Here is an 8,797-nt window from a genome sequence, read left to right as displayed (position 1 = left end):
CAAAAACGTCGGTGTTGAGAATGCTACATTAACATCGATTGCACCCGTACCATATTTCCATGCACCAGGAATTGAATGGCGACGGCTTTGAACGTCGTGTACAGTTCTGCCACTGAGCACAAGAGAAATTACGGGACGATGACAGATTTTTTGCACGCGTTCCATTTAGCGACGCAGCGTCATTCACCAACAGCGGTAACGTAAACCGGCATGGCATAATATGCACTATTGGGCAACGGAAAATCCATGATGGCTGCAACAAGTGGAACATCTGCGACCTTGGCGGGTTAATGTATGGTGCGGCATTATGGGAGGAAGGATAATTAGCCCCCATTGTATCGATGGAAATCTAAATGGTGCAATATATGCTGATTTCCTACGTAATGTTCTATCGATGTTACTACAAGATGTTTCACTGCATGACAGAATGGCGATGTACTTCCAACATAATGGATGTCCGTCACATAGCTCGCGTGCGGTTGAAGCGGTATTGAATTGCATATTTCATGACAGGTGGATTGGTCGTCGAAGCACCATACCACGGCCCACACATTCATCGGATCTGACGTCCCCGGATTTCTTTCTGTGGGGAAAGTTTAAGGATATTTGCAATGGTGATCCACCGACAACGCCTGACAACATGCGTCAGCGCGTTGTCAATGCATGTGCGAACATTACGGAAGGCGAACTACTCGCTGTTGAGAGGAATGTCGTTACACGTATTGCCAAATGCATTGAGATTGACGGACATAATTTTCGAGCATTTATTGCACTAATGTAGTATTTATAGGTAATCACGCTGTAACAGCGTTCTCAGAAATGATAAGTTCACAAAGGTACATATATCACATTGGAACAACCGAAATAAAACGTTCAAACGTCCCTACGTTCTGTATTTTAATTTAAAAAACCTATCTGTTAACAACTGTTCGTCTAAAATTGTGAGCCGTATGTTTGTGACTATTACAGCGCCATCTATCACAAAGCGAAAAAAGTGGTCCAACTAAAACATTCATATTTCTTTACATACTACACGAATATGTAATAATAAATGGGGGTTCCTATTTAAGTAAGCGCAGTTGACATCCGTTGGACCTATGGCAGAACCGAGCGAGGTGGCGCAGTGGTTAGCACACTGGACTCGCATTCGGGAGGACGACGGTTCAATCCCGTCTCCTGCCATCCTGATTTAGGTTTTCCGTGATTTCCCTAAATCGTTTCAGGCAAATGGTGTGGTGGCTCACTATCCCCCATCCATGAAAAAGGTTCCCGTTTTTACCTAAAGGGCGTTCCTTTGAAAATATGAGGGCTAGGGATTTTAGCCCTCTAGAAATTTCTAGAACATTCCAGGACATTAGAGAGTATTCGAGAACATTCCACAACGTTCCAGAATGTTCCGGAATGTTCCACAATGATCCGGGACGTTCTGAAATGTTCGTGACTAGTCTGGAACATTCAGAAAGATTCCAGAATATTCGGTAACATCCTGGAAAATCCCAGATCATTGTGGAACATTCCAAAACACTCTCGAATGCTATGGAATGTTCCGGAACATTGTAGACTTTTCGAAGCCTTCTCGGTATGTTCTTGAATTCGCTAATGGTGGGGCTATTCATTGGTAGGGGTACAGTGACGAAGGGAGAAACCGAAAAAGTAGCGCAGTTTGTGAATAAAAACAAATAGTAAATGTGAGCAGTCAGAATGATACAGTGACTGCATATAGATCGAAAATAAAGTCTGAAAAGTCTGTAAAATGTACTTACGGAATTTTTTAATAAAAAGGGGAGTTAGTTCATGTTTTAGCCAGTGTTCAAATGTAAATGATCTTGTCAGTTCTGGAGCGAAAAAGCGAAACAGGTGAAGAGCACGAAGCACGTTTAAGTTTCCGACGAACGACAATGAGTAACGTGAGAAGCAGAGAAACCGGAGAACAACGAAATGGACGGATTGAAGAACCAAGAATTGCGTCAAAATCTTGTAATAAAAAAGTGCGAACTCAAGCCAGCCATGAAAATATCAGTTTAGGAGAAGGGCGGAAGAGGACAAGTAAACCATACAACCTGAACGAAGCTGGGTACTCCAGCCAGTATGCTACATAAATACTGCTAGTAAAACAATAAGAAAGTATAAATCACCATTGATACACATTGAGATATTTCCAATTCAATCCAGATTTATGACTATATATTTAAATTAGCAATAAAATATACTTTGATCTGTGCTGTAAGAATTGTTTCAAGAGGTCCGGACAGCGTATTGAATATGTCTGCAGGTCTACTACCACTATCTAGACCAAACATGCAAACAGTATACAAGAGCCAGATTTGGTTATTACAGCCATACGTATAGATACACCAGTACTTAGACACATACACTGATCAGGGAGAACATTATGACCACCTACCTAATAGCCGGCATGTTCACCTTTGGCAGGGATAACAGCGGAGACACATCGTGACGTGGAAGCAATGAAGCCGTGGTAAGTTGCTGGAGGGAGCTGGCACCACATCTGCATACACACACACACAAGTCACCTAATTCTCGTAAATTCCGGGGAGTGGAGTGATGAGCTCTGATGCCACGTTCCATCGCGTCCCAGAATGTTCGATAGGATTCAGATCTGGGGAGTTGGGGGACCAGCACTTCAATTTGAACTCGCCATTGTGTTCTTCGGACCACTCTATCACACTCCTGTTCTTCTGACATGGCGCATTATCTTGCTGAAAAATGTCAATGCCGTCAGGAAAGAAGATCGTCGCGAAGGGGTGTACGTGGTTTGCAACCAGTGTAAGCTTCTCCTTGGCCATCGTGGTCCCTTTCACAAGCTCCACCGGACACATGGATTCCCAGAGCATAATGGAGACGCCACCAGATTGTTTTCATCCTGCAGTATAGTTGTAACAGAGCTGTTCCATCGTAAGACAAGGGATTCGCGCCCTCCTGTCGGAATTCATCAGACCCTGCAATGCTCTGCCACTGCGCCAACGTCCAGTGCCAATTGTCACATGCCCATTTCAATCGTAGTTACCGATGTCATGTTGTTAGCACTGGTAAATGCATGCGTCGTCGGCTGCGGAGACCCATCGTCAGGAGAGTTCCGTGCACTGTGTGTTCAGACACTCTTGTACTCTGTCCAACATTAAAGTCTGATATTAGCTCCCCACAGTTCGCCGCCTGTCCCGTTTTACCAGTGTGCCCAGCCTACGATGCCCTGCATCTGCAATGAGTGTTAGCCATCCAGTCCCACGTCGGTGGACGTGATTTCACCTTGGTTTCGCCACGTGTTGAAAACTCTCACCACAGTACTGCTTGAACACCTGACAGATCGTGTAGTTTCCGAAATGGTCGTGCGGAGCACCGGGCCATCACAATCTGCCCTCGGTCAAACTCAGATAGATCGCACGTCGTCTGCATTCTACACACGGGCAGCGCACTCGCTGGCGGTACTTGAACCGTACATATGTCTGACTAGCAGTCATTCCTCGCCAGGTAACGCTGCTACCACCTGGACGGGTTTATGTCGATAGAAGGATGGTTGTCAAAATGTTTTGGCTGATCGGTGTATGCATCTACAATCACCACCCGATATGTGGTGGACAGAATTTTTTCCTTCCTGTGTTTAATGCCAAGGAAGGACGTCACCGCTCTGTAAAGATGGAATATCTCTCATTTTAAAGATGTGGTCCTTACACGAGGTGTCCGCTTATGAACCAGTACATAATTACCACCGCTCACCGCGAGACTGAATACCGGCTGGTGACGTTACGGTGACGTAACCTATTAGGAAAAGTATATGAGCAGGAGAGAGACTAATGGCATCATGCAAGCGCCGATGCGGGCCGAAAGTAGGGAAATACGCTGATTTAGGCGACTTTGAGATAGGGCTGACTGTTATGGCCTTGCTCCTGGGAACGAGCGTCATGGAAATGGGGCATTGGTTGACTGATCGCGTGCTACTCTCGTGATTACCTGTCGAAAGTGACTGACAGACAGCCGGCCGCAGTGACCGAGCGGTACTAGGCGCTGCAGTCTGGAACCGCGCGACCGCTACTGCCGCAGGTTCGAACCCTGCCTCGGACATGGATGTGTGTGATGTCCTTAGGTTAGTTAGGTTAAAGTAGTTCTAAGTTCTAGGGGACTGATGACCTCAGAAGTTAAGTCCCATAGTGCTCAGAGCCATTTGAACCATTTGACTGGCAGACGGTAGAGCCACAAGTAGATGACAAGGTGCTGGATGTCCACAAGTCCGTGGAAGTCGGATGCTTTCCCGTTCTGTAAAGTAGGATATGTGGCGATCTGTGTCAGATCAGACGACAGAGTGCAATACTGGTTCATGTACAAGTGTTTCGGGCCATCCCGTTCAAAGCACATTGTCGTACCTGGGGTCCTCCAGCTGACGACCCATTTGACTCAAAAACGTCGTTGCAGTGGGCACAGGGTAACAGATATTTGATCGTTGATAAACGGAAACGTATCACACGTTGGGATGAATCACACTTCTCGTTATTCCAGATCGACGAACGTCCCGATACACCGTCATCAAGGAAAACGACTGCTCAAAACATGCACCACTCCAAGGACACTGGCCGGCGCGGGCAGTGTTATGCTGTAGGAGGACGTTCACCTAGTAATAGCAGGCACCATGACAGCTGCGGGCTACGTGAACACTACTGCGGAACATCTGCATCCTGTCTTGTATTGTGTGTATATTGAATCGAGGACTGACGGTGAGGCTTTGCCGTCTGTAGCCCTCAGTGGTTCACAATCCCGTGACAGGCCACAGCAGTCCACTCACCCCACAGCCGCCCCACGCCGATCCGGACACCAGAGGACCGTCCCCCCGTCCCCCCTCCCAGGGACGCCTCATACCAGTCGAGTGTAAACCCAAATGTTTGCATGGTAGAGTAATTATGGTGTATGCGTGAGTGGAGACAGTGTTTGCACAGCAATCGCTGGCTTAGTGTAACTGGGGCGGAATAAGTGGAACCAGCCCGCATTCGCTGAGGCAGATGGAAAACCGCCTAAAAACCATCCACAGGCTGGCCAGCACACCAGACCTCGACACTAATCCGCCGGGCGGATTTTTGCCAAGGATTGGCACGCCTTCCCGCTCGGGAGGCAGCGCGTTAGACTGTGCGGCTATCCGGGTGGGCGCATCCTGTCTTGCCTGACGTCTTGCGCAATAGCGATGGCATCTTCCAATAGGATAACAGTCTGTGTCACTAGGCCAGAGTCGTGTTACTGTGCTTTGATCAACTAGCGATGAACTCAAGTTGATGCCATCAAATGCACCTGATCTGAACCCGATGGAACAAGTCTGGGACACGGTTGGGCAATTCCGCTGCCACAAACTACCAAAATGTAATTTATGGAAAATGTGTGGTCTGTGCGTAAAAATTTGGTGCCGCATGCTTCCGGAAACTTACCAAAGACTTGTCGAATCCAGGGCCTTCCGTATGGCTGCTGCTTTGATCTCCAAAGGTACAACTAAGCATGTTGTCTAAAATTTCGTTCATCCGTGTATGCTGGATGAAGTACTGTGGTGCTTGTTTTGATTCTCTTGGATTTATTATTACTATTTTTATAAGAAGGCACTTTGTAATATTACAATGTTGTCCTTATTTGTCTCTCATTTCTAATACATCATCACATTTTCGTCATTTACTAACACCAGACCACACATTCACGACAAGACGGGTGTCACAGTATCTTTCAAGTAGTAAGTTAATCACAGAGTGATATACAGGTCGAAAACTAAACACAATGTCCCAGAAATGGCGCAAAACGCCCATATGAATTTCACATTTCTCACGTAAATCTTCGCAGCACAGAAATTTTAATTACAGTAATATTATAATTAGTACATCAGTTTTGCAAAATACTCCTTTTTTAGAAACCTGAGAGTTGGGTTATAAGAATATTCCGTTAGTTGTTCAAATCGTATTAAATTTTGTAAAACAGTATGCTAAAATGCGACAGTTTTTATCTTCAATAACTATGAAACAAGTTATTTTGGTACCAAAGGAAAATTGTTCTTTCTGAAGTGGGGGAAAGGTGGTTTCAGTTGCAGTGTATCAAGGTTAATGCAAACAACGATCACCTGTTTAGAAATTTTAACCCATACATACTTTGTAGGTATCACAATTTTACCTCACTTTTTGAAGTAAAACATTTTTGATAGAACTAACTGCACTTTTTCGACAGGAGACTGATAACTAAAATAGTGAGTAAAGGTTCCTTTCTACTGAAACAAGCAGATCAGAGATGGCGAAAGGTAACACTGAAACTATTACAAAACGCCTACATCTACATCTACATCTACATTGATACTCCGCAAGCCACCCAACGTTGTGTGGCGGAGGGCACTTTACGTGCCACTGTCATTACCCCCCTTTCCTGCTCCAGTCGCGTGTGGTTCGTGGGAGGAACGACTGCCGGAAAACATCTGTGCGCACTCGAATCTCTCTAATTTTACATTCGTGATCTCCTCGGGAGGTATAAGTAGGGGGAATCAATATATTCGATACCTCATCCAGAAACGCACCCTCTCAAAACCTGGACAGCAAGCTACACCGCGATGCAGAGCGCCTCTCTTGCAGAGTCTGCCACTTGAATTTGCTAAACATCTCCGTAACGCTATCACGCTTACCAAATAACTCTGTGACAAAACGTGCCGCTCTTCTTTGGATCTTCTTTATCTCCTCTGTGAACCCGACCTGGTACGGATCCGACACTGATGAGCAATACTCAAATATAGGTCGAACGAGTGTTTTGTAAACCACCTCCTTTCTTGACGGAAATGTTTACGATTTACAAAGGGGATTTGTTTCACCGACACCACCTAGATCAAAGCCAGTGGTGTGTGTTTGCCAGAAAACTATGTGGACGATTTTATATTGTACACTCACAATGTTTGGCGTCACAATGACGTTTCCAAGTGCACTAGCAAAATAAATACCTAATTAACCATTGATGCGAGGTGGGTACGGTTGCCAACCGTGTTGGTTGTTGTTACCATTTCCACCTTGCTGTTCCCTAAATCTTGCGGGCTCAGCTTGTGCGTTGACATTTTGTGTTTGCACTGGCCTCATAACTAAGGTCGATGGAATCAGGTACTGATAAAAAATACTCTTTGTACTGTTCTGGAATGGTAATTAACTTTTCACTGATGTGGGCAGGCAGACGGCTTTTCAAAATCTTTAACACGTTGACATGGGAAATCAGATTCGTCCAGTAACGAGTTTTATTCAGTAGGTAGGAAACAATACGTAAGAGTGTTAACACAAAAACAAGTAAATTTTCACGAATAATATACTCAACGGTTCTATTGTAGATAAACGAATGAATGTAGTAAAATACCATTCCTGTAGACTAGTAGGCACCTTCTAGCAGACTTGTTAGAGGCGTAGCTAAGTGTTGCTATCTTGGCTTACAGCGATTTACATGCTATGAAGTTTTCTTGTGTGTATCCATTTGGGTCACTGAATTGTGACGCACTACAGATTACGTTGTGAAATGGTTTTATTCCACAATTTTCAGTTGCAGCAAAAATGGTACATCAGATAGGTCCATTGTTGGTAGTCCATTAGCGAATATGCAGACACAATAGGTCGCCGACGAGGACGTAACAACAAATGACAGTAAAATTGAATATGTTGCTCGCCGTAAAACACGCAAAGTGATGTCTTGCTATGGGCCACGAACATGGCAGAAAAAAAATGGCTCTGAGCACTATGAGACTTAACTTCTGAGGTCATCAGTCCCCTAGAACTTAGAACTACTTAAACCTAACTAACCTAAGGACATCACACACAACCATGCCCGAGGCAAGATTCGAACCTGCGACCGTAGCGGTCGCGCGGCCCCAGACTGTAGCGCCTAGAACCGCTCCGACCAGCGAATATGGCAGAAAGATGCTACACTTATCAACAGGGCGAGAGAGCATTTTTAGATAAATTTTGGGCTGCCGCCGTACGGGAGAGGTTGCACCGTATGAATTAATACATCTCGTTTGTCTATGCAGATAAAACTTGTGGGTGCCTACACAAACCTTTTTGGGCTAACGAGGCACAGAATAGGCTCTCAGATATGTTACCTGTATCACCAGAGTGCCAGGAGTATGCAGCGTGTTTCACAATTCCTATTACAGGCATCAAGAGATTGTAGAGGGGGCTTAGTAGATGAAGTTCTGGTAAGTAACCCATGTCCAGAATTGTACCTTTCGGATGTGAAATAAATTTGAATATCAGATCACTTTCAAATGTCCAGCATCACAGTACGCACATAGCGGGGACAGCGATTTCTGAGCTGTGTGTTCTACAGTAGCTGCTCCATGTGATGACTCTGCTTTTAGTTGGACAAGGTGTATCTGCGACGCTTGCTTCCAAACACATGGTCGTCAAACCCTGGCGTGCGTTCTTGGAGCACTGCAGTCAGCCCTCCCAGCTGTCGTTGTAGTCGGATAAAAATGGTATGTGGTGTACTATCATGATCTGGTAAACGTTCTCGATACATACATTGCGCAGCGACACCATTGCCTACCGTACCGTAAAGGACAATGTTTGAAAGTGATCCGATCTTCAAATTTATTTTCTGTCCAAATTGTACATTTCCTGTGATGGGTTGCTTATCAAAACTTTATTTGCTAAGTACAGTCTACAGCCCCTAGAAACCTGTAACAGGTTCAAAATGGTTCAAATGGCTCTGAGCACTATGGGACTTAACTGCTTTGGTCATCAGTCCCCTAGAACTTAGAACTACCTAAACCTAACTAACCTAAGGACATCACACACATCCA

General features: G+C 45.1%; 1 non-coding gene across 1 annotated transcript; it reads left to right on the top strand.

The window, feature by feature from the left end:
- Positions 1-1,109: 1,109 nt before the first annotated feature.
- Trnaa-cgc lies at positions 1,110-1,182 on the top strand. The gene has a single exon. It is a non-coding gene; the product is annotated as a tRNA-Ala (tRNA).
- The last annotated feature ends 7,615 nt before the right edge of the window (positions 1,183-8,797 follow it).

Source organism: Schistocerca americana, chromosome 1 (assembly GCF_021461395.2).
Source record: "Schistocerca americana isolate TAMUIC-IGC-003095 chromosome 1, iqSchAmer2.1, whole genome shotgun sequence".
In the NCBI taxonomy this organism is placed as follows: Eukaryota; Metazoa; Arthropoda; class Insecta; order Orthoptera; family Acrididae; genus Schistocerca; species Schistocerca americana.
Note: the sequence above shows the minus strand (reverse complement) of the source record. Positions and strands in the feature narration are given on the sequence as shown.